We start from the raw sequence: 24,799 nt of genomic DNA, 5'->3' as shown, positions 1-24,799 counted from the left end.
TTGGAAATTGCTCCCAAGGATGAACCAGACTTGTGGAGGTCTACAATCTTTTTTCTGAGGTCTTGGCTGATTTCTTTTGATTTTCCCATGATGTCAAGCAAAGAGGCACTGAGTTTGAAGGTAGGCCTTGAAATACATCCACAGGTACACCTCCAATTGACTCAAATGATGTCAATTAGCCTATCAGAAGCTTCTAAAGCCATGACATCATTTTCTGGAATTTTCCAAGCTGTTTAAAGGCACAGTCAACTTAGTGAATGTAAACTTCTGACCCACTTGAATTGTGATACAGTGAATTATAAGTGAAATAATCTGTCTGTAAACAATTGTTGGAAAAATTACTTGTGTCATGCACAAAGTAGATGTCCTAACCGACTTGCCAAAACTATAGTTTGTTAACAAGAAATGTGTGGTGTGGTTGAAAAACGAGTGTATGTAAACTAAGTGTATGTAAACTTCCGACTTCAACTATAAATACTGTATAGTAGGCCTAGCCTATAGAAAGCTGATGGGATCCTCCTCTATTTAGTAGAGGCCATCACTCTGTTTTCTCACACAATTGCATAGCCTATAGAAATGTTGCGCAACATGAGCTCATGGGCTCTCATGTAGTGTTTGATTTGATTTTTGATTACCTTTGCATTGATGTCAGAGTGATTAGAGGGATAATAGAGTGCTGAGTACCAGGTAGTTAGCAAGTTTGGTAGGCTACTAATGACCATGAGCACCATCAGAGTTTGGAAAAGCCTAATTACCGTGACTAAATGGTCACGTGGAATTTGACTGCCTTCATGACTCGTGACCGCCGGTGTGGCGGTAATACGGTCAACGCAACAGCCCTAAATGGTACATCAACTGGCAAAAGCTTGTCAAGTTCATTTACTTCTGAAACGTAACAAAACAAAGCCTACAAAACATGTCCATGCAAACAACTGCTGTTAGATAGTAATAATAGCCACCTCATATCGCTATCTGACAGATAACTAGAGGCTAGAGCTGACCTGGCTGTGGTAGCTACTCACTAGCGTAGATTATTCATTCACCTCAGTCGAGAGGGGATGAAACATTAGCTAACGTTACATGTCAGTTACAATACTAGCTCAGCACTGCGAATAAACACTAGTTTAGTTTTTTTTCTGTTAAGTTAAACAGCAGTTACCTTGCCAGCTACATCAGGCAACTAAAGAGTAGCCAGTTTCTGTTCCTTTTACAACTCGGTGAAAGAGCGCAATACGTACACTGAACTATGCTCAACTCTCCTGTGCTGGTCCAGCCAGCCTTCCCGAAGCTTTGCCTTCACACAGCCTGTCAGCCCGCTCTGTGGTGTCCGCGTGGTTCTAATTCCAGTCGGATAAACACTCCAAACAGTCTACCCGACCGCTCGGAGGGGTCCGCATGGTCCTAAAGCACACCGTTGCCTGGTTTTGTATCACATTCCAATGATAAAACTGCGGGGGACAAAAATGCAATTTCCGAATGTGGGGGGGAATTTGTTGATAAAATGCGGTACATGATTGTGTAGTTGCAGGACAAATGGCCAAAATGCGGGACTGTCCCACACAATCCGGGACATTTGGTCACCCTACTTTCGGGCGTTGCCTTCAATTTGTGCACCTCCACTTATTATTATCTACAGTGGTTAGCAGGGATGATCATGAACAATAGAAACGATAAGCAGCCTATGAACATGCTTTTGGAATCTGTGATGTTGGTCAAGGTTTTGTGCTTTGCACAGGTTTTATTGTACAATTACCATGATGTAGTATAACGTATTGGCAACAGCATAATGTTCTAGCACAGTGGTCGAGGGGTAGGCAAGGGGAACTCAGTCTGTCTTTAAATTTACTCTTGAAAGTTGTAATAGTAGAATGCACAAGGTTAAATTTCGAAATTGGGTAGTGCATCGTCAGTTCCTCTTGTCATGTTAGTCATTGCATACCTTAGAGAGCTATTTATAACTTGTCAGAAATGTCCAGATCAACTAGCCCATGTCAGCTAACGTTTTTTTATTTCGTTTTTTTAGCCCATAGATATTGTTGTAATTTTTTAGTCACTCAAATATCACATGAATACACATTAGACATGGCAAAATGTATTGAATTGAAAGAAAATGAGCTTTAAAACTGCAACATTCTCTTTGCACCACATTACAAAATGTGTAGAATTGCACCAACAAGAGGGGTGTGAACAGTTTGTGTCATGAAAAGTGCTTGTGCCCATAGAAATAGGCTCGCGCATGGGGGGGGGGGGGATGTTCCCCAATGCTGGAAGGGGTGCCCCGAGTGAAAACGTTTGGAAACCCCTGTTCTAGCATACCCTCCAGATGCCTCCACTGACTTTATCTCATGTTTAACTTTATCGTTCTCCTTGCCCATTATAGTGTAATACAGTGTAGTTCACTCTGACCGCTATATCTACAGTACAGTACCTGTGTTATACAATACAATACTGTAGTATACAATACTTTAAAGAAGGATATCATTGAGGCATTTGTAAGGTGATTGTCATGTTTTGAGAAGCATGTCAGGACAACATCAGGACATCATCAGGACAACATCAGGATAACGTCAGGACATTGTCAGGACAACATCAGGATAACAGGACAACGTCAAGATAACGGGACAATGTCAGGACAACGTCAGGACCATGTCAGCACAACGTTAGGAGACGGACAAAGGCTCCCAATGCTAATGTCAGCGGTTTGAAAGACCACTGAAATAAACAGATACCTTGTCTACTCATCCAATTACTCATTATTTTCAAGTTAACCGGTAAGCAGCACAGATATAGCGGTGACCTATAGCTTTAAAAGGAGAGAAAAACAATAGCTACAGTACCTGACTGATGATGAATGACAGACATTTACATGAGTTAGAGGGGGAGGGGAATCATTTACATTTACATTTACGTCATTTAGCAGACGCTCTTATCCAGAGCGACTTACAAATTGGTGCATTCACCTTATAGCCAGTGGGATAACCACTTTACAATATTATTATTATTTTATTTTTTTATTTTTTTTGGGGGGGGGGTAGAAGGATTACTTTATCCTATCCCAGGTATTCCTTAAAGAGGTGGGGTTTCAAGTGTCTCCGGAAGGTGGTGAGTGACTCCGCTGTCCTGGTGTTGTGAGGGAGCTTGTTCCACCATTGGGATGCCAGAGCAGCGAACAGTTTTGACTGGGCTGAGCGGGAACTATGCTTCCGTAGAGGTAGGGGGGCTAGCAGGCCAGAGGTGGATGAACGCAATGCCCTCGTTTGGGTGTAGGGACTGATCAGAGCCTGAAGGTACGGAGGTGCCGTTCCCCTCACAGCTCCGTAGGCAAGCACCATGGTCTTGTAGCAGATGCGAGCTTCAACTGGAAGCCAGTGGAGTGTGCGGAGGAGCGGGGTGACGTGAGAGAACTTGGGAAGGTTGAACACCAGATGGGCTGCGGCATTCTGGATGAGTTGTAGGGGTTTAATGGCACAGGCAGGGAGCCCAGCCAACAGCGAGTTGCAGTAATCCAGACGGGAGATGACAAGTGGATTAGGACCTGTGCCGCTTCCTGTGTAAGGCAGGGTCGTACTCTCCGAATGTTGTAGAGCATGAACCTACAGGATCGGGTCACCGCCTTGATGTTAGCAGAGAACGACAGGGTTCAGATCATGTTCAGCTGTTTCACTGCACTCTATAGACACCAGGTTGACCTTGGATGTTAATACCACTATTCAGTGCTTAAGACACTTATTTTTTTAACCTAAGCACCTAACACATATTGCCATTTTCATATTCTTAGTCAAATCTTTCTCTATGCAAATGTTTCAGTTTCAAGTGGATAAGTCGTATGTACGGGATACACATGGTATACACCATCTAACGAAATGCTTACTTGCAGGTTCGTTCTCGACAATGCTACAACAATAATACATTATAAATTATAAGAATACGAACATTAGGTAAATGGCTGTAACTGATATTTGAAAGAGGAAAATCTTTGTTAATCAAAATGGGCCTGATCAGATGTGCCATCCATGCAGTGACACTCACTAACAGGGATGTACATTTGTTTACATCCTTGTTAGTTAGCATTTCTCCTTTGCCAAGATAATCCATCCACCTGACAGTTATGATATATCAAGAAGCTGATTAAACTGCATGATCATTACACAGGTGCACCTTGTGCTGGGGACAACAAAATGCCACTCTAAAATGTGCTGTTTTGTCACACAACACAATGCCACAGATGTCTCCATTTGAGGGAGCGTGCAATTGGCATGCTGACTGCAGGAATGTCCACCAGAGCTGTTTCCAGAGAATTTAACTTTCATTTCTCTACCATAAGCCACCTCCAACGTTGTTTCAGAGAATTTGGCAGTACGTACAACCAGCCTCACAACCACTCACAACCGCAGACCACATGTAACCACGCCAGCCCAGGACCTCCACATCCGGCTTCTGAACCTGCGGGATCATCTGAGACCAGCCACCTGGACAGCTGATGAAACTGAAGAGTATTTCTGTCTGTAATAAAGCCCTTTTGTGGGGAAAAACTCATTCTGATTGGCTGGGCCTGGCTCCCCAGTAGGTGAGCCTATGCCCTCCCAGGCCCACCTATGGCTGCGCCCCTGCCCGGTGATGTGAAATCCATAGATTAGGGCCTAATGAATGTATTTCAATTAACTGATTTCCTTATATGAACTGTAACTCAGTAAAAAAAAAAAAAATTGTTGCGTTTATGTTTTTGTTCAGAAAGAGGTCAGCGTTATATTGAAATTGTGTTATAAAGTCCATTGACATTCAGCTTTTCTTCTGCTAGGACATTACATGACATCCTCTGTGGAGACGGCTTTTGATGTTTGAAGTGTAAGGACTGGAATGGAGTTAGGCAGAGCAATCAAGCAAAGCACCAATTAAATTAAACAATTGTTCAAAACGAGAACACAGGTCACTAAGGCAACAGTCCTTTGAACCAAACTGCTCCTGCGGTAAGTAGCTGATCAAGCAATCATCTATCAGCAGATTTGTACAGTGGGGTAAATGTATTTCTATTTTTCTCACTGACGTGTGTTTAAAGACTTCCCCTTCACCCTAAAGTCGATCTGCTTAGAGTCATCGCCGCCTCGCACGGTGATTGACCTAGCCCCACTTGCTATTAACATACCGCTGTGCTACATTGGTTAAAATCATTTATTAAGCCCAGCTGGAAATATATTTTTTGCTAAGGCAATCATTTTCTCTCAAAGTCTTTCGAAAAACATACATGGCTCCGGGCGAAAGGGCTACTGATGTGGCCACAGTACACAGATGTCCCTTTATCATTTTCCAACTGCGCCTCAACCAAGTCTGTTTCCTAACAGCAACTTATCTGGGCCCCCAAGTGAGCTACATCTCCCGCTTCAGGCTTTTAAGGCTACAGGGTGGAGATTGGGCAGATAGTTTAACCTTGTTCCAAACCACCACTATTGAAGCTTATAACAAGGGTTCTAAACGTTATTCTACAGGAACAAGGGTTCTACATGGTTCTAAGAGGGTTCTTTGTTGGGTGAAAGGTTCTACTGGGAACCAAAAATGGGTACGAGGGCAAGGCAAAGAACGGTCCCTTTATGATTCTTTGAAGAATCGCTTTAAATGGTTTATAATGGTTTTACTGCAAGGTCCACATGCACAAAGATTAGCACATTATCCTTGGCTATAGAGACATAACCATCACCCAACTGAGGACAAATGTATGCCCAATCATCTTGGGTGAACTTGTGGAACATAGAACATACATGTACTACACAAGAACAATACCAGTCTTTGCAAATCTGTTTTGCGATTGGGTCATAATGAAGTCACTCGTCTCTCGTTATGCAAACACTGCTGACATTTCCTTCTCATTGTAAATACCATTACATTTTACCAGCCTGTAAGAAAGACACCAATGAGAACAAACAATTAGCTATCATCACATATTCAACATATGTTCCTATTCACAAACCATACGTATACACTGTTTTGTATGGCTATCCATTATTTATAAAATGCTAGCACCCAGAGATAGCCCTCTAAAGTATATACACTACATGACCAAAAGTATGTGGACACCTGCTCGTCGAAAATCTCATCCTGGGCATTAATATGGAGTTGGTCCCCCCTTTGCTGATATAATAGCCTACACTCTTCTGGGAAGGCTTTCCACTAGATGTTAAAACATTGCTGTGGGGACTTGCTTCCATTCAGCCACGAGCATTAGTGAGGTCGGGCACTAATGTTGGGCGATTAGGCCTGGCTCTAAGTCGGCGTTCCAATTTATCCCAAAGGTGTTTGATGGGGTTGAGGTCAGGGCTCTGTGCAGGCCAGTCAAGTTCTTCCACACTGATCTCTACGAACCATTTCTGTATGGACCTCGCTTTGTGCACAGGGGCATTTTCATATTGAAACAGGAAAGGGCCTTCCCCAAACTGTTGCCAGAAAGTTGGAAGCACAGCGATAAGATTTCCCTTCACTGGAACTAAGGGGCCAAATGGTGAAGCGTGATTCATCACTCCAGAGAAGGCGTTTCCACTGCTCCAAAGTCCAATGGCGGCAAGCTTTACACCACTCCAGCTGACACTTGGCATTGCGCATGGTGTTCTTAGGCTTGTGTGCGGCTGCTCGGCCAAGGAAACCTATGTCATGAAGCTCCAAACAAACAGTCATTGTGCTGACGTTGCTTCCAGAGGCAGTTTGGAACTCGGTAGTGAGTGTTGCAACCGAGGACAGACGATTTTTACGCGCTACACGCTTCAGCACTAGGCGGCCCTGTTCTGTGAGCTTGTGTGGCCTACCACTTCGTGACTGGGCCGTTGTTGCTCCTAGAGGTTTCCACTTAACACAATAACAGCACTTATAGTTGACCGGGGAAGCTCTAGCAGGGCAGAAATTTGATGAACTAACTTGTTGGAAAGGTGGCAACCTATGACTGTGCCACGTTGAAAGTCACTGAACTCTTCAGTAAGGCCATTCTACTGCCAATGTTTGTCTATGGAGATTGCATGGCTGTGTGCTCGATTTTATACACCTGTCAGCAACAGGTGTGGCTGAAATAGCCGAATCCACTAATCTGAAGGGGTGTCCACATACTTTTGTTTATATAGTGTATGTATAAAGGTGACATCTAGATGGTTATCAATATTAGTTATTTCTTGTGTAGGCTTTTATCCAACTTAGCCACATTAGCTACCGCCGGCGACACAACCGTTATACTGCAGCCCAGTAAGAAGCACCTCAGGTCAGCAGGCACTTCGATACAACACCGGTGCACTGGTCGCCGGTTATCAACAGCCCAATCAGCCACGCAAAACGGTCTTGAGTGGCAACAAATCTGCCCAATTAGCTGATTCGCTTTCCATACACCCACTCCTTTCGACACACCCACTCGCCCATACTCCAGTCGACCATATTGGGCTGCAGCTACCCATACTTAGAGCTACAGCTGTGTTTGTCAGACCAGGACACATCTAAAAAAATCATTACCGGGCCGAAAAATTTATGGAAGTGAATAGGGCATTTCCATGTCAAAGGTATACAGGTCATTCCGCTGTAAAACATTTTTGGTCATTCCACAGTAAACCATTAAAAAACAAAAAATTACTTTCTTATATCTCTCAGATATAGGACAGATACTTCAAAACATACTTCCTTTTGATACACTTTTTGACTATCTGTTTTGCCATGAATGTGTTATTCAATGTGTTGCTATGGGTTAATAGCAGTAAGGCCAAATTCAATGGTTCATCAAATCATTTTTTGTATATACCTACAGAGGTCCTAAAAATGTATATCAAACAGCTAAATGATCCATGATACAGTATGATCATCTTAAAACAATTCCATATGTTAGCTTAGTACCTCACCTCCCCTCCAAAGGCTAAGACTATAGGGGGGGACAGTGTAGCTATGGCTCCCATTCAAACAAAAAAGACTCCATGACTGGGAAAGACCTAAAGGAAAAAGTGTCTGAGACCAAGCATCCCTGCCTGCCGTGGAATGCAGCCAGACAGGGATAGTAGGAAACTAAAAAGAGCAACACTGAACAAGCTGCAATGTAACTTACTGTATCAAGCAGCATGATATTTATTTTGTTAAATAGCCTCTCTGGGACAAACATTATTCAAAGAGTACAGACAATAATTTTTCTTATTACTTGGCATTCCAAGCCATAGTGCCACAGTTTCCAAAACAATGTAGTGCTGGTGTAGCAGTGATTCGTAATCTTGTGTAGTGACGTTACTTTCCTTGACCTGACACGAGGTGGAATTGTGACAGGTTCTTAGGATCTTGGTTGAGCAGGCAGAGTGAGGTACAGGTAGACAAATTACCAGTTTCAAACATTTATTTAAGGCATGGTTTTTCCACAACTGAACTCAAGACTCAAGACCATTCTCCATTCACATTTTATTGATTTAGTTATTTTACATTGTACCAAATAAGTTGCATAAAAACCATGCAAGATAGAAACACACTAAAACATACCATAATGAAGAAAATAAACAAAGGGGCACAGGAAGCGGTGCAGTCCTGAGGGGTATACTACTATTGAAGCTAGCTCTACTCAGGGTTTTCTAAAGTTAGCCAGCTTCAGCTAGCGCCACATTCCAGCTAGGATTCATCCGTACTAAGATGGTGGATATTGTTCGTCCACCTGCCGCTAACTCTAGCAGGCTTGTAACTGCGCGTGCATGTTGCACGTGGTTAGTTGAACGCCGAACTCTTCAGGCTTGCTAAAGTGCCGTCTTAATTTGATTAATTATTGTTAGTGCTGTCTTTGGTGTGCTTTGATGTGCTCATCAAAGCACAATCACCTTTTATCCACTCCTATCATTAAATAATTGTATTAAGTTATACACACATTTTACTGTGCGTGAAGTTTAAAATGCATTCTGTTATTACTAAATGTGTAATGTGATAGGTATTTTAACATTACAATTTAACACAACATTTTATTAATAAAATATTTAAAGGTCCAATGCAGCTGTTTTTTTTTATCTCAATATCAAATAATTTCTGGGTAAACAAGAATTTAGCTAGGACTGTCTGGGAGTGGTATGAGTGGGGAGGGGAGAACTAAAAATTAGCTGTTATTGGCAGAGAGGTTTGGAACTATCTTTATTATTGGTCTATTAACTAATTTACCACCAGGCAGGCCACTAACTCCATCCCACCAGAACAAGATGAAATTTCAGGCGGTCTATTCAAACAGATTTTACACTAAAAGGACATTATCATTTTCACAGTATTATTCCAACCTCAGTGTGGAAATACAGTGGGGAAAAAAAGCATTTAGTCAGCCACCAATTGTGCAAGTTCTCCCACTTAAAAAGATGAGAGAGGCCTGTAATTTTCATCATAGGTACACGTCAACTATGACAGACAAATTGAGGAAAAAAAATCCAGAATATCACATTGTAGGATTTTTTATGAATTTATTTGCAAATTATGGTGCAAAATAAGTATTTGGTCACCTACAAACAAGCAAGATTTCTGGCTCTCACAGACATGTAACTTCTTCTTTAAGAGGCTCCTCTGTCCTCCACTCGTTACCTGTATTAATGGCACCTGTTTGAACTTGTTATCAGTATAAAAGACACCTGTCCACAACCTCAAACAGTCACACTCCAAACTCCACTATGGCCAAGACCAAAGAGCTGTCAAAGGACACCAGAAACAAAATTGTAGACCTGCACCAGGCTGGGAAGACTGAATCTGCAATAGGTAAGCAGCTTGGTTTGAAGAAATCAACTGTGGGAGCAATTATTAGGAAATGGAAGACATACAAGAACGGTGAGCAAAAATCCCAGAACCACACGGGGGGACCTAGTGAATGACCTGCAGAGAGCTAGGACCAAAGTAACAAAGCCTACCATCAGTAACACACTATGCCGCCAGGGACTCAAATCCTGCAGTGCCAGACGTGTCCCCCTGCTTAAGCCAGTACATGTCCAGGCCCGTCTGAAGTTTGCTAGAGTGCATTTGGATGATCCAGAAGAGGATTGGGAGAATGTCATATGGTCCAATAGAACTTTTTGGTAAAAACTCAACTCGTCGTGTTTGGAGGACAAAGAATGCTGAGTTCCATCCAAAGAACACCATACCTACTGTGAAGCATGGGGGTGGAAACATCATGCTTTGGGGCTGTTTTTCCTGCAAAGGGACCAGGACGACTGATCCGTGTAAAGGAAAGAATTAATGGGGCCATGTATCGTGAGATTTTGAGTGAAAACCTCCTTCTATCAGCAAGGGCATTGAAGATGAAACGTGGCTGGGTCTTTCAGCATGACAATGATCCCAAACACACCGCCCAGGCAACGAAGGAGTGGCTTCGTAAGAAGCATTTCAAGGTCCTGGAGTGGCCTAGCCAGTCTCGAGATCTCAACCCCATAGAAAATCTTTGGAGGAGTTGAAAGTCCGTGTTGCCCAGCGACAGCCCCAAAACATCACTGCTCTAGAGGAGATCTGCATGGAGGAATGGGCCAAAATACCAGCAACAGTGTGTGAAAACCTTGTGAAGCCTTACAGAAAACGTTTGACCTGTGTCATTGCCAACAAAGGGTATATAACAAAGTATTAAGAAACTTTTGTTATTGACCAAATACTTATTTTCCACCATAATTTGCAAATACATTTATTAAAAATCCTACAATGTGATTTTCTGGAGAAAAAAATTCTCATTTTGTCTGTCATAGTTGACGTGTACCTATGATGAAAATTAAAGGCCTCTCTCATCTTTTTAAGTGGGAGAACTTGCACAATTGGTGGCTGACTAAATACTTTTTTTCCCCACTGTATATATAAAACACAGGAAAATCACTTTGTCTGCACTGGGCCTTTAATTCAATCTTTCAGAGAGGGAGGGAATCTGATTTAATTGGTCCTCAACTCACAGCTAAGACACTTCATTTAGGACAAGGAGTTAGCACTGATTTAGCCTGCCCGGGAGCAGGTTAGTTCTGAAGGATTTTTTGCCATAGAAATGTACCTGGCTGAAAGGTGAGCCACTTTCGTGGTACCGGTTATCCCGAGTTAAACTCAGAGTCGACCAAAGTTACCTCACTAACTCCTCAAACCACATACATAGTATAGGGCTCAGGAGGCAGACATCACTTTTTTTAAACAGAACCTTTAGTAGCCATGTTCTCTCAACAAACACTTGCCACATGCTCACTGCAACAGGGTTCCACCATGCCTCTGGACTGCATCACTTCCTGTTGGCTGCCACACTTCAAACAGAGTCATGTGATCATACAATTACTAAATGAACCAATGAAATGTCTGGAGCGTTAACGAGGCAATCAGTCACATATGTGACAAACCCACAAAGTGAGCTGTCACCCACTTGGGTGGCTAGGTAGCCAATAAAGTTTAGTTGTTAGAACTGCTGACATTGGAGTTTGGGGTACTGGAAGAAGCATGAGATCTAATCAAGGGTAAAGTTTTTGTATTTTGTATTTATCAAGGATCCCCATTAGCTGCTGCCAAGGCAGCTGCAACATTAAGGCAGTTATATACAATTTAACATATTACATTACATTATATTTCATAACACTAGTTGAAACACATTACAAAAGGGTGTCAATTTTTCATACACAGTGCCAGCTTTCAACATCACTAAGAGTTATGAATGCACACACACATTCCCAATTCACCTAACATGAATATTTCATTACATTCTCCATTATATAAGCATCTTGGAGTGTCAGGCATCTTAATTTGAGTCTGGTAATGAGCCAGAGAAGATGCTCAACATTGAGTTATTGGTAAAAAATAATAATATGTGACCTCACTCCAAGTCATCTTCTCCAATGTGCAGTAATTACCAGAGTGTCTCTTGTTTTCTTCTCGTCTCAGATCACATGTTTCTGACTGGGTAGAATTTAAGATTCCCTTCGGAAAACTAATTTGACTCTTTTATGTCAAAGTACAAATCGTCGAAATAATAACATATTCTCTTTTGCTGCAACAAAAAATAAATAAATTAGCTTCACATCTATACTTTACACAAGCTGTTCTGAAAGAATTGCTAAATTAAATAGCATTTTTAATTACTCCATAGATAATCAAAGCTAGATGGCATCTCTCTCTGTCTCAGATCACATGTTTCTGACTGGGTAGAATTTAAGATTCAGATACTTTCAAATGAAACAGTTCTCATGCGTCCTAAGCTGTGGTGGCGAGGCAGACTGTAAATGGGACACGTTGGAAATGCACACCATGCACGCTACTTTATGTATTTGCCTGTTATAAGTTTCAAATGGTTAATAGAGAAAAGAGGACACAAAGTGTTTTTGAGAGGAACTAATAATCACTATAAAACATGATTCAATCTCATCAAAGTAACCATCATTAAAGGTATTTTATCGCTTCTCATAAGACAAAACAAATGCAAAGACAGTTGGCTCTCCATTTTAAGGATTTAGAATATAATAGATTAAAACTTTATTGTCTATCCAGGATGGAAATTTTTCTTTGGCATCACGTTCCATTAAAAAGATCACATACATTCTCACATAATACATATTTAAACCAGTCAGTCCATCATGTTGCATACACTAAAAACATAGAGGACATTAATACATTCACTCACAACCGACCGCTGTCCCAACTGCACTGGATAGATAAATACATATACTGATACAATTTACTTTGCATTTAGTAGTCCAACAGCACAAGGAACGAATTAATGTTTGAACACGTTCTTCTTGGCCATGGGCATTCTGAAGCACCGGCCAGAGGGAAGCCTCTCAAACTGAGGGTGTAGAGGATGGGAGGGTTCGCCAATGACAGCCAGTGCCTTCTTTATGGTTGCCTTGTGGAACAGACTGCTCAAATGTGCCTGTGGTCGACCAATTACATTACTGGCTGTGTTTACTATTCTGCTCAGTTTGCTTTTGCTCCTCACGCTCAGATTACCATGCCTGACTGTCATATTGAACGTGAGGATGCTCTCCACCAAGCTGCTGTACACCCTCTCCAGAACATCCTGGCGGACCCCAAACCCCTTCAATTTCCTGATTAAAAACAGGCGCTGGCTGGCCTTTAAAAAAAATACAGTCTGCATTCTCTGTAAAACTCAGCTTGTTATCAATTTGCCGATTTAAATAACGAGAGATCTATACCGTAAGCTGTACATAATCAGTAACCTATTTCTCCCATATATCCCTGTGGACATTCACTGTCATTTAGACAAAGGTAAGGTCAGAATGTTTAGAATTTAATAGACCACTGGCTCAATGCACCAAGGCCAATCCATTGGGGTTTCTAATATCACATTTGTAATAGTCCTTACTGAATTGTGCATATCCAGCCCTGTAACCCATAGCAAGGAGAGGTTCTGCTATGACAATTATTCACTCCCACACATGGCACAGGCTGGGTTCATATGAATCCAATTATGCAGTCTGAATGCAATCCATCAATTATCGACAATGAATGGCTGGGGACAAGCATTTTATGCTCAACAAAAGCATAGCCCATCCCTCCCTTGCTCCTATACACTTACCTCCCCTTCCCCACTCATTTGTAAAATAATGAATTTCAATTATATTGTAGCATCCCATCTCTCCTGTGACACACACACACACACACACACACACACACACACACACACACACAAACAGTCTGAGTACTGACCATGCAGAAGCTGAGCCTCAGCAGAAAGCCAGCAGAAAGCCAGCACAGGGATGCAGGGAGGTTGACTGACTTCTAAAACCATCCCTGCGGTAGATTCAGAAATAATTCCCAAATTCTGACCTCGGGTTAAGGTGGTTTATTCTCTGCACCCAAAAGCTGCTCTGAGGGTAAAATGAACCAAAATTCAGAATAAAGTATCCCTGGGGATTACGTGGGCCTATCTAAAAGCTTTGAGGATGTCATAACACACTACATAAATGCCGACCCATCCAGAATGCTCTCATAGATAGGATCAAACAGTAGATTGCCGCTCCTGGGGGAGCCATAATAAATTGACAGGATACATTCATCCAACGTCGCCAGGCAAGGTAATTGTTTTTGCTCGCCTGCTAAGCCAGCCGTAAATGGATGAAATAAAGGGACTCGGAATCCATCAAAAGCATCTTTAGGCAAAACAGCCATAAGTAACACTTCTCAAGCAGGAGAGGAGAGATTGGAGGAGAAATTACAGCTGGCAACCCACATGACTAAAACTAACACTCAACCTAACAGGACTAACACACATTCATGCCATTTTGGTGTTAGCGAAATCAGTCTTCAAAATGCTTTTTCAGTCAGCGAATGCACTTAGTCCGGAGACTGGCATTTCTTGCCTGAGTGGATTTTGTGTTCCCTTTATTTACTTATCGACGCCAACCTTCCCGTCTTGGGTTCAAATCAAGGGTTGGAACCGGTTCAGGGAACAGAACAGAAAACCAGAAAATAAGGAAATTATTTGAGGAACAGAACCCGAACCGAAAACGTAGGTGATCTATACTGTTCTGGAACAGAACCGTTATTTGAAAAGCATGGGAACCGTTTAATAATGTTCTTTTACATTCTGGGCATTTTTTTCTGGGTCCCACAAAAATGTAAACAAAGCGCCCATGCAAAGCCCTCACTCTGTCACTCAGAAACTTATTCCAGCCTGCCAGCTGAAAATCTTTGCCAGTAGGTGTGAGTGTGTGTGTAGGCTACCTGCCCCTCCCTTCTGAAGCATAGGTTACTGTAGCCTACTGACTACGTTACAAGCGTAATTCAGAAATTATGGACAGATGTTTAATTAGAGAAGAATGGATTGACTTTTTCAATGCTAGTTAAGGATACTAAATTTATCACGTTTCACATTAGATTAATTAACTACAAAAAGGTAACATTATTTTTGTTATTCTAGTGCTGCTCTGCACACACAAGCTTGTTAGCTAGCTAACATTTGCTCTGGTCCAACGTTAAACCAGCCCAGTGCTTCAAGGCAAGCTTCCTCCATCCTCTCTCTCTCTCACTCTCTCACTCTCTCCTCACCCTCAAAATGTCATTGAGTCTCGCACCCTACACTGTGACTGGAAGCACAGTGTGTGTGTGTTTGTCTTTCATTATGATTAAACTATGCTGTTACCGCAAAATACAATTTGATCTTAATGACTTTCCTATACAGATTCAATCGCTTACCCGAGCCACAGTAAGCTGCTCTATCCACACTGATTGGTGAAGTAATTTAATGTTGAGCTAAATGTTTAAATAAAAGTAGGCCTATATTTCAGAGGTTTAAAAAGGAACAGAAAGGAACGATATAAACCAGTGCTTCTTTTGGGGTTCAAACCGGTTCAGAACATTATTTTGCTGGTCGGAACAGTGGAACGGAATGAAAATAATTATGATTCTGTTCGGAACGATTAGAAAATAATTTTGGTTCCAACCCCTGGTTCAAATACTATTTGAAATCTTTCAAATACTTGTAGTTTACTTTAGCCTGCCTGGAGTGCCAGATAGGCAGGGATCGCACTTTTGCGATTATTGAATTGGTTCCATTGTGCCAGGCAAGCTCAATCAAACCCAACTTTAAGTATTTGAATTGAGTTGACATAGTATTTAAACCCAGGTCTGCAACCTTGAGACACTGTTGGGAAGCGTTTCCTCGTTGCCATCACTGCCACAGTGCAAGGGGAAAACAGCTGTTAGATGCATAATGAGATCATTTAGACGGCACACTGTGACATTTTGTCTCAATCACTAACACTGGGTCAGGGCATGGATGTCTTCCAAGAGGAAATATAGTCCCAAACAGACAGGCAATCTCCCCTTGTGCCAAACTTGGCATCCTATCGTCCCATTTCATTCATCAACGCAGATCAAAACACTGGACCAAGTGAGATCTAGATTCTAGAGAAAATATTTGGTATGGAGGGTAAACCGCAGTCTGCCATGAAGATGTATAACCAAGAAGCAGTCTATACTCTCTTTAGTGTGATAGAAAATACATACAAATGAGGCTACACAAAGTCTGACCTGTAGAGTTCCCTTTTATGCAAGGATTATGATGGCACTACAGCAGGCAGATAAATTCTGACAGATTAGTCCACTCCTGTGGACCATTATCAGTTCTCTTGAAGGTGTCCTCATGGCGATGATCATAATGGGGGAGGGAAGTGCTGTAGTATGGCTGTCCACAATGTGGCCATCACCTCTGCACGGCATCTCCCAGAGTATTTCTAACCCAGTAAGTGAACTTTTAAATGATGTGTTCCTTCACCTTCACGAGTTGCCAGGATACAAATGAGTCACACAGCATCCCACACGCTCATGCGGTATAATAAACGGTATAATAAACCCATTTCACCCAGCAGGAAATAAAATATAATTTTCAAGTTCAGTGATTGGGTTCATGAACACTCTCTCTCTCTCTCTGGGTTTCAAACAAACACACACACATGTGCGCACACACACAGGCAAGCACACACATGCTGAAAAACAGTACATAAACATTTTCATCAGTTGAATTTCTATAAAATTGTATTATCTATTAATCTATTTTGTGTAGCACTCTGGATGATAGTGGCCATTAATAGACTTCTTCCTCTGTACAAATATTTTTCATGGTCATTCGACAAAGTAGGCTGTTGCTATTTGGACAAGTGAAAAAAACATACTGAATTCCCAACACACTAACCTTATCACAAAAAACTGAAATACCTTATTTACATAACTATACAGATCCTTTGCTATGAGACTCGAAATTGAGCTCAGGTGGCTCCTGTTTCCATTGATCATCCATGAGATGTTTCTACAACTTGATTGGAGTCCACTTGTGGTAAATTCAAGTGATCGGACATGATTTGAAAAGGCACACACCTGTCTATAACGCAGGAGTGGCTTCGGGACAAGTCTCTGAATGTCCTTGAGTGGCCCAGCCAGAGCCCGAACTTGAATCCGATCCAACATCTCTGGAGAGACCTGAAAATAGCTGTGCAGCAATGCTCCCCATCCAACCTGACAGAGCTTGAGAGGATCTGCAGAGAAGAATGGGAGAAACTCCCCAAATATAGGTGTGCCAAGCTTTTAGCGTCATACCCAAGAAGACTCAAGGCTGTAATCACTGCCAAATGTGCTTCAACAAAGTACTGAGTAAAGGGTCTGAATACTTATGTAAATGTGATATTTCCATTTTATTTTTACATTTGCACTAAAAAACAACAACCTGTTTTTGCTTTGTCATTATATTTTATTTATTTTTTTTATTTTTTATTTTATTATGGCGTATTGTGTGTATTGTGCGTATTGTGTGTAGATTGCTGAGAGGAAAAAAACAATTTAATCCATTTTAGAATAAGGCTGTAATGTAACAAAATGTGGAAAAAGTCAAGGGGTCCGAATACTTTCCGAATGCACTGTACTGCACTTAACATGTAAAGCCGGTTTCCGGACACAGATAAAGCCTAGTCCTGGACTAAAAAGAGCTTTGAATGGAGAATCTCCATTGAACATGCATTTTAGTCCAGGACTAGGTTTCATCGGGGTCTGGGAAAAAGGCTGTAACGTTTAAGTATTTGTTACAATGCACTACACAAGGTGGCTTTGGAACTGACCAGGCTACAGATCTAAAAGGTTGGGAACTAAAAGGCTCAGCACTGGCAAAACTAGGGACTTGAGAGATAAATTCCTCTTGAACCCGAATCGCTCCCATCCAGAATGATGTAAGACCAGTGTGATCTTCAAGAAGTTTTCCCAGTCTGTCATTTTGTCTAAACTCAAAAGGCAAGACTGATCAAGGACTGAGGACAATAACGTTGAAGCACTGACTGCCATCTTAACAAGAAAGGCACTAGATTGACAAAGATGTCTTATCTCCAGCGCTCGGCATGAAAAGGAAGAGCGCAGGATGAAAGGAAAGAGTGAAGGAGGAGACCTCTATGGCCATGTGTCAAAAGCAAATACTGTACGGAGACATCCTCTTTTTACTCCTTTCAAAGGTATTTTTTTAACAGAAAGATAAAGAAGGAGCAAGATATAGTTAGGTCCATAATTATTGGCACCCTTGATAAAGATCAGCAAAAAATAATGTATAAAATACATAATCCACATACTGAGCTATATTGTACGCTACATTTAAATACACTACCAGACAAAAGTTTGGACACACCTACTCATTCAAGGGTTTTTCTTTATTTTTACTATTTTTTACATTGTAGAATAATAGTGAAGACATCAAAACTATGAATTAACACATATGGAATCATTTAGTAAGCAAAAAAGTGTTAAACAAATCATAATATATTTTATATTTGAGATTCTTCAAATAGCCACCCTTTGCCTTGATGACACCTTTGCACACTCTTGGCATTCTCTCAAGCAGCTTCACCTGGAATGCTTTTCCAACAGTCTTGAAGGAGTTCCCACATATGCTGAGCACTTGTTGGCTGCTTTTCCTTCACTCTGCGGTCCGACTCATCCCAAACCATCTCAATTTGTTTGAAGTCGGGGGATTGTGGAGGCCAGGTCAGCAGCACTCCATCACTCTCCTTCTTGGTAAAGTAGCCCTTACACAGCCTGGAGGTGTGTTGGGTCATTTGTCCTGTTGAAAAACAAATGATAGTCCCACTAAGCCCAAACCAGATTGGATGGCGTATCGCTGTAGAATGCTGTGGTAGCCATGCTGGTTAAGTGTGCCTTGAATTCTAAATAAATCACAGTGTCACCAGCAAAGCACTCCCACACCATAAAACCTCATGCTCCATGCTTTATGGTGGGAAATATACACGCGGAGATCATCCATTCACCCACACCGCATCTCACAAAGACACAGCGGTTGGAACCAACATTTTCAAATTTGGACTCCAGACCAAACGACACATTTCCACTGGTCTAATGTCCATTGCTCATGTTTCTTGGCCCAAGCAGGTCTCTTCTTCTTATTGGTGTCCTTTAGTAGTGGTTTCTTTGCAGCAATTCGACCACGAAGGCCTGATTCACGCAGTCCCCTCTGAACAGTTGATGTTGAGATGTGTCGGTTACTTGAACTCTGTGAAGCATTTATTTGGGCTGCAATTTCTGAGGCTGGTAACTCTAATGAACTTATCCTCTGCAGCAGAGTTAACTCTGGGTCTTCCATTCCTGTGGTGGTCCTCATGAGAGCCAGTTTCATCATAGCGCTTGATGGTTTTTGTGACTGCACTTGAAGAAACTTTCAAAGTTCTTGAAATGTTCCGGATTGACTGACCTTCATATCTTAAAGTACTGATGGACTGTCATTTCTCTTTGCTTATTTGAGCTGTTCTTGCCATAATATGGACTTGGTCTTTTACCAAATAGGGCTATCCTCCTACCTTGTCACAAACACAACTGATTGGCTCAAATGCATTACGAAGGAAAGAAATTCCACAAATTAACTTTTAAGAAGGCACACCTGTTAATTGAAATGCATTCCAGGTGACTACCTCATGAAGCTGGTTGAGAGAATGCCAAGAGTGTGCAAAGCTGTCATCAAGGCAAAGGGTGGCTATTTCAAGAATCTCAAATATAAAATATATTTTGATTTGTTTAACACTTTTTTGCTTACTACATGATTCCATATGTGTTATTTCATAGTTTTGATGTCTTCACTATTATTCTACAATGTAGAAAATAGTAAAAATAAAGAAAAACCCTGGAATGAGTAGGTGTGTCCATTTTTATATAATGGCGCCGGAGGGGATGGCTGCCGTTTTACAGGCTCCTAACCAACTGCGCTATTTTATTAGTTTTTTCGCATTGTTTGTAACTTATTTTATTTACTTATTGTGTACATAATGTTGCTGCTACCGTCTCTTATGACCGAAAATAACTTCTGGACATTAGAACAGAGTTTACTCACCCGTCATTTGCGTGAAGAAAATACAGAGAAAAAGGGGGCGGAGTTCGGGCTGCCTTCTGAGAATTCGTAGGCGAGTGAGTAAACTTCCACTACCATCCATTCTATTGGCCAACATGCAATCATTGGAAAACAAAATGGATGATCTACGATCAAGAATATCCTACCAACGAGACATTAAAAACTGTAATATCTTATGTTTCACTGAGTCGTGGATGAACGACGAAACGGTTAATATAGAGCTGGCAGGATTTTCCATGCATCTGCAGGACAGAGAAGCTACATCTGGTAAGATGAGGGGAGGGGGTCTGTGTCTATTTGTCAATAACAGCTGGTGTGTGATGTCTAATATTAAAGAAGTCTCAAGGTATTGCTCGCCTGAGGTAGAGTACCTTATGATAAGCTTTAGATCACCAAGAGAGTTCTCATCTATATTATCCGTAGTAAAAAACTCTAGACCACCTTTACTCCACACACAGAGACGCACACAAAGCTCTCCTTCGCCCTCCATTTGGTAAATCTGACCATAATTATATCCTCCTGATTCCTGCATACAAGCAAAAACTAAAGCAGGAAGTACCAGTGACTCGCTCAATACGGAAGTGGTCAGATGACGCGGATGCTACGCTACAGGACTGTTTTGATAGCACAGACTGGAATATGTTCCGGGATTCATCCAATGGCATTGAGGAGTATACCACCTCAGTCATCGGCTTCATCTATAAGTGCATTGACGACTTCGTCCCCACAGTGATGGTACGTACATATCCCAACCAGAAGCCATGGATTAAAGGCAACATCCGCATCGAGCTAAAGGCTAGAGCTGCCGCTTTCAAGGAGCGGGACACTAATCCGGACGCTTATAAGAAATCCTGCTACGCCCTCAGATGAACCATCAAACAGGCAAAACGTCAATACAGGATTAAGATTGAATCCTACTACACCGGCTCTGACCCTCGTTGGATGTGGCAGGGCTTGAAAACTATTAAGGACTACAAAGGGAAACCCAGCCGCGAGCTGCCCAGTGACGCGAGCCTACCAGACAAGCTGACATTTTCAACCTCTTCCTGACAGAGTCTGTAATACCTACCTGTTTCAAGCAGAACACCATAGTCCCTTTGCCCAAGGAAGCGAAGGTAACCTGCCTAAATGCTTACCACCCCTAGCACTCACGTCGGTAGCCATGAAGTGCTTTGAAAGGCTGGTCATGGCTCACATCAACAGCATTATCCCGGATACCCTAGACCCACTCCAATTCGCATATCGCCCCAACAGATCCATAAACGGTGCAATCTCAATCGCACTCCACACTGCCCTTTCCCACCTGGACAAAAGGAACACCCATGTGAGAATGCTGGTCATTGACTACAGCTCAGCGTTCAACACCATAGTGCCCTCTAAGCTCATCACTAAGCTAAGGACCCTGGGACTTAACACCTCCCTCTGCATCTGGATCCTGGACTTCCTGACGGGCCGCCCCCAGGTGGTAAAGGTAGGCAACAACACATCTGCCACGCTGATCCTCAACACTGGGGCCCCTCAGGTGTGTGTGCTTAGTCCCCTCCTGTACTCCCTGTTCCCCCACGACTGCGTGGCCAAACACGACTCCAACACCATCATTAAGTTTGCTGACGACACAACAGACAACAATGAGACAGCCTATAGGGAGGAGGTGAGAGACATAGCAGTGTGGTGCCAGGACAACAACCTCTCCCTCAATGTGAGCAAGACAAAGCAGCTGATCGTGGACTACAGGAAAAGGCGGGCCGAACAGGCCCCCATTAACATCGATGGGGCTGTAGTGGAGCGGGTTGAGAGCTTCAAGTTCCTTGGTGTCCACATCACCAACAAACTATCATGGTCCAAACACACCAAGACAGTCGTGAAGACGGCACAATAACACCTTTTCCCCCTCAGGAGACTGAAAAGATTTGGCATGGGTCGCCAGATCCTCCAAAAGTTATGCAGTTGCACCATCGAGAGCATCCTGACCGGTTGCATCGCCGCCTGGTATGGCAACTGCTTGGCATCTGACCGTAAGGCGCTACAGACAGTAGTGCGTACGGCCCAGTACATCACTGGGGCCAAGCTTCCTGCCATCCAGGACCTATATACTAGGCGGTGTCAGAGGAAAGCCCCAAAAATAGTCAAAGACTCCAGTCACCCAAGTCATAGACTGTTCTCTCTGCTCCCGCACAGCAAGCGGTACCAGGGCGCCAAGTCTAGGACCAAAAGGCTCCTTAACAGCTTCTACCCCCAAGCCATAAGACTGCTGAACAATTAATCAAATGGCCACCCATATTATTTACATTGTTTTTACACTGCTGCTCCCCGCTGTCTATTATCTATGCATAGTCACTTTACCCCTACCTACATGTACAAATTACCTTGACCAACCTGTAGCCCCACACATTGACTCGGTACCGGTACCCCCTGTATATAGCCTCGTTATTGTTATTTTACAGTGTTACTTTTTATTATTTTTAACTTTAGTTTATTTGGTCAATATTTTCTTAACTCTTTCTTGAACTGCATTGTTGGTTAAGGGCTTGTATGTAAGCATTTCACGGGCATAGTTTTGATGTCTTCACTATTATTCTACAATGTACAATTCAACCAAATTCAGTAAAAAATTTGTAAAATGTGCACACAGAGGACATTTTTATTCCCCAAAAGTCTTCCAGCCTAGACAGCAATGTTAATCTCCTATTCTTTTATATTGCTCACTTGGTTTGTTTGGCTCATAACTCAACAAATAAACTGTTGATGAACTGTTAAGAGGACACTACAACTTCAAATGGATTTGATGCCAGAGATTCTGAAATTACAAGGTGAGATTGATCAATCTTTCAAAAAAAATTGGGTGCCTGCAACGTCACTTCCTGGAGTAGCTCAAGGTGCGCATGTTATGGTTGCGCTCCTCTTGCTCTGACGTTGCATTCATCAACCAATGGTTGCGTGCCACGTCATAACATATGAGTTTAGCTGATACTTAAAATAATTATCCAGGCGTTGTAAGATTTGGCAGGCGTCAGCGACACCTGACTTCATGACACTGACTTCATGAGACGCCATCTTAATCGACTTAATTTGGCTACAATGCGCTATTGAGTCTTCACACAGGAATGCATGGTGTCACGTGATCAATGGCTTTGTCCATTCATATTTACAGTCATTTAATTATGTTCATGTAAATACAGCCAATTATGTTTGTCTCCTCGCATCTCAGCTCAAGAGGTTTCCAGTTCTATTCCATGTGTACAGATCTTATTATTGAGGGAATTGTCCATACAGGCAATTCATTTAGGAATTTGTGGGCTACATGTTTTGAGTCTTTGTTGTACTAATTGATTTGACAGAAAGGGATCCTAATGAAAAGACAATGAAGTGTTGTTTTGCTGTGTGTTGACCTGATATGTTTTTATTCATTAGTTGAAAAGATAAGACACTGAAAAGAACCTTGTCATCAACATACTTTGGGTAATGCAATAGCTCCCTCTGCTGTATTTTGTCTGAAATAACACCTCAAGAGTGCTGCGACATGCATGTTTTGGTTGTATTCAATCATTATTGCTTAAGAGACAACACAAAGAATAATTTATGAAATCAATGAAACTATTTGGATTAACAGATATTGCTTCTCAGATATTGTGATATTTAATTGTGGCCTTTCTAGCACTTTCAAATGGGAGATTCCACAGGACTTAGAAAATATTTCAAGTTCCAACTTCAAACTCCACTTACATCACTGGAGATTCAAGAGGAAGAGTTTAAAGGTGGCCTTTGTCAGACACAGGTAGAACTACTCGTTTTCTGCCACCTGCATTCTCTAAATAAAAGGCCAGAGACGTTTTCATATTAGTCCATGTTTATTGAGAAAATAGGATCAGTCACACTGCTGTTATATTGAAGACTACCAATATATTTTCCAGTGTATCCATGGGGTTACTGGCCCAACGCCAGGTAACCTAGTGCTTAAGAGCGTTGGGCCAGTAACCAAAAGGTTGCTGGTTCAAATCCCTAAGCATACTAGGTGAAAAATCTATCTGTGCCATTGAGCAAGGCACTCAACCCTAGTTGCTCTGGATAAGAGCATCTGCTAAATTGTAAAATATCCATGAAAACCTTTCCCTTCCATTTACAGATATCAATTATTTACAACTAGATTATGCAACTATGTGCGTTACTGTACACATTGCCTCATCCCATCTGTGTGTGTTGTCGCCAACTTCTATCATTCATGGTTATGCAATAAAAAGAGTTGGCTGCAGCACATACAGTAAGTAGCCTATGGGATAAGGTTAGTGTACATCAGAATCAAATGATTTTGTGATTCGATGTGTCCACATAGAATAGGATTCATTTTGTTCAACTTCTAAATGGGCAGACACTTTTTTTATTTTGAGAGACTTTTCTTTAAAATCCCCAGATATGTCTGCTTTAAAATGCAAAACATTGAGATACATTCGTCATAGACTTTTTACTTTTATCCTGCACCATTTCCATCATTTTGTATGCTGCAAATGGTGTTGGAGCGAAGTCACACAGGGTTAACTACTGGGTATGAGCATGACCAAATCTGACTAGTCATGGTGTGTAGAATCCCAGTTCCTGCCATTACCACTCCAACCTTAATATCTTATAGTACATAGGGGTTGTAGGAACATCATGCATTTTCATTTTCTTGTATTAAATCAGCACTAGACATCTCATTTCATTGTCACCCCCCAGCTCAGACAGTCCTGTCTTGTCACACAATCCATACAACCCATAACACCTCCGAACAGGCACAATCAATCAGCATGCACTCAATGAACATCACTAAAATAAGCAATTATTTTTCAACAAGTCAATGATGACAATCCAGGAAACGGTGAAAGGCCTGCTAGGTTTGTATAGCCGATAACTATGAGAATAGCTTGGTAATTTTGTCTTCCCTGCTAGTCATCCCAATGAAAAATAGTCAGACCCGTTTTGCAAATAATCTCATGAAGTATGTGTGGC

At 41.9% G+C, this 24,799-nt stretch overlaps 1 long non-coding RNA gene across 1 annotated transcript; it reads left to right on the top strand.

The window, feature by feature from the left end:
* The first annotated feature begins 23,194 nt into the window (after positions 1-23,194).
* On the top strand, positions 23,195-24,607 carry LOC121573934. The gene is made up of 2 exons (XR_006002118.1): positions 23,195-23,739; positions 23,799-24,607. It is a non-coding gene; the product is annotated as an uncharacterized LOC121573934 (long non-coding RNA).
* Positions 24,608-24,799: the final 192 nt, after the last annotated feature.

This window comes from Coregonus clupeaformis, chromosome 9 (genome assembly GCF_020615455.1).
Source record: "Coregonus clupeaformis isolate EN_2021a chromosome 9, ASM2061545v1, whole genome shotgun sequence".
NCBI classification, from domain to species: Eukaryota; Metazoa; Chordata; class Actinopteri; order Salmoniformes; family Salmonidae; genus Coregonus; species Coregonus clupeaformis.
This window is presented reverse-complemented; position numbering and strand designations above follow the sequence as displayed.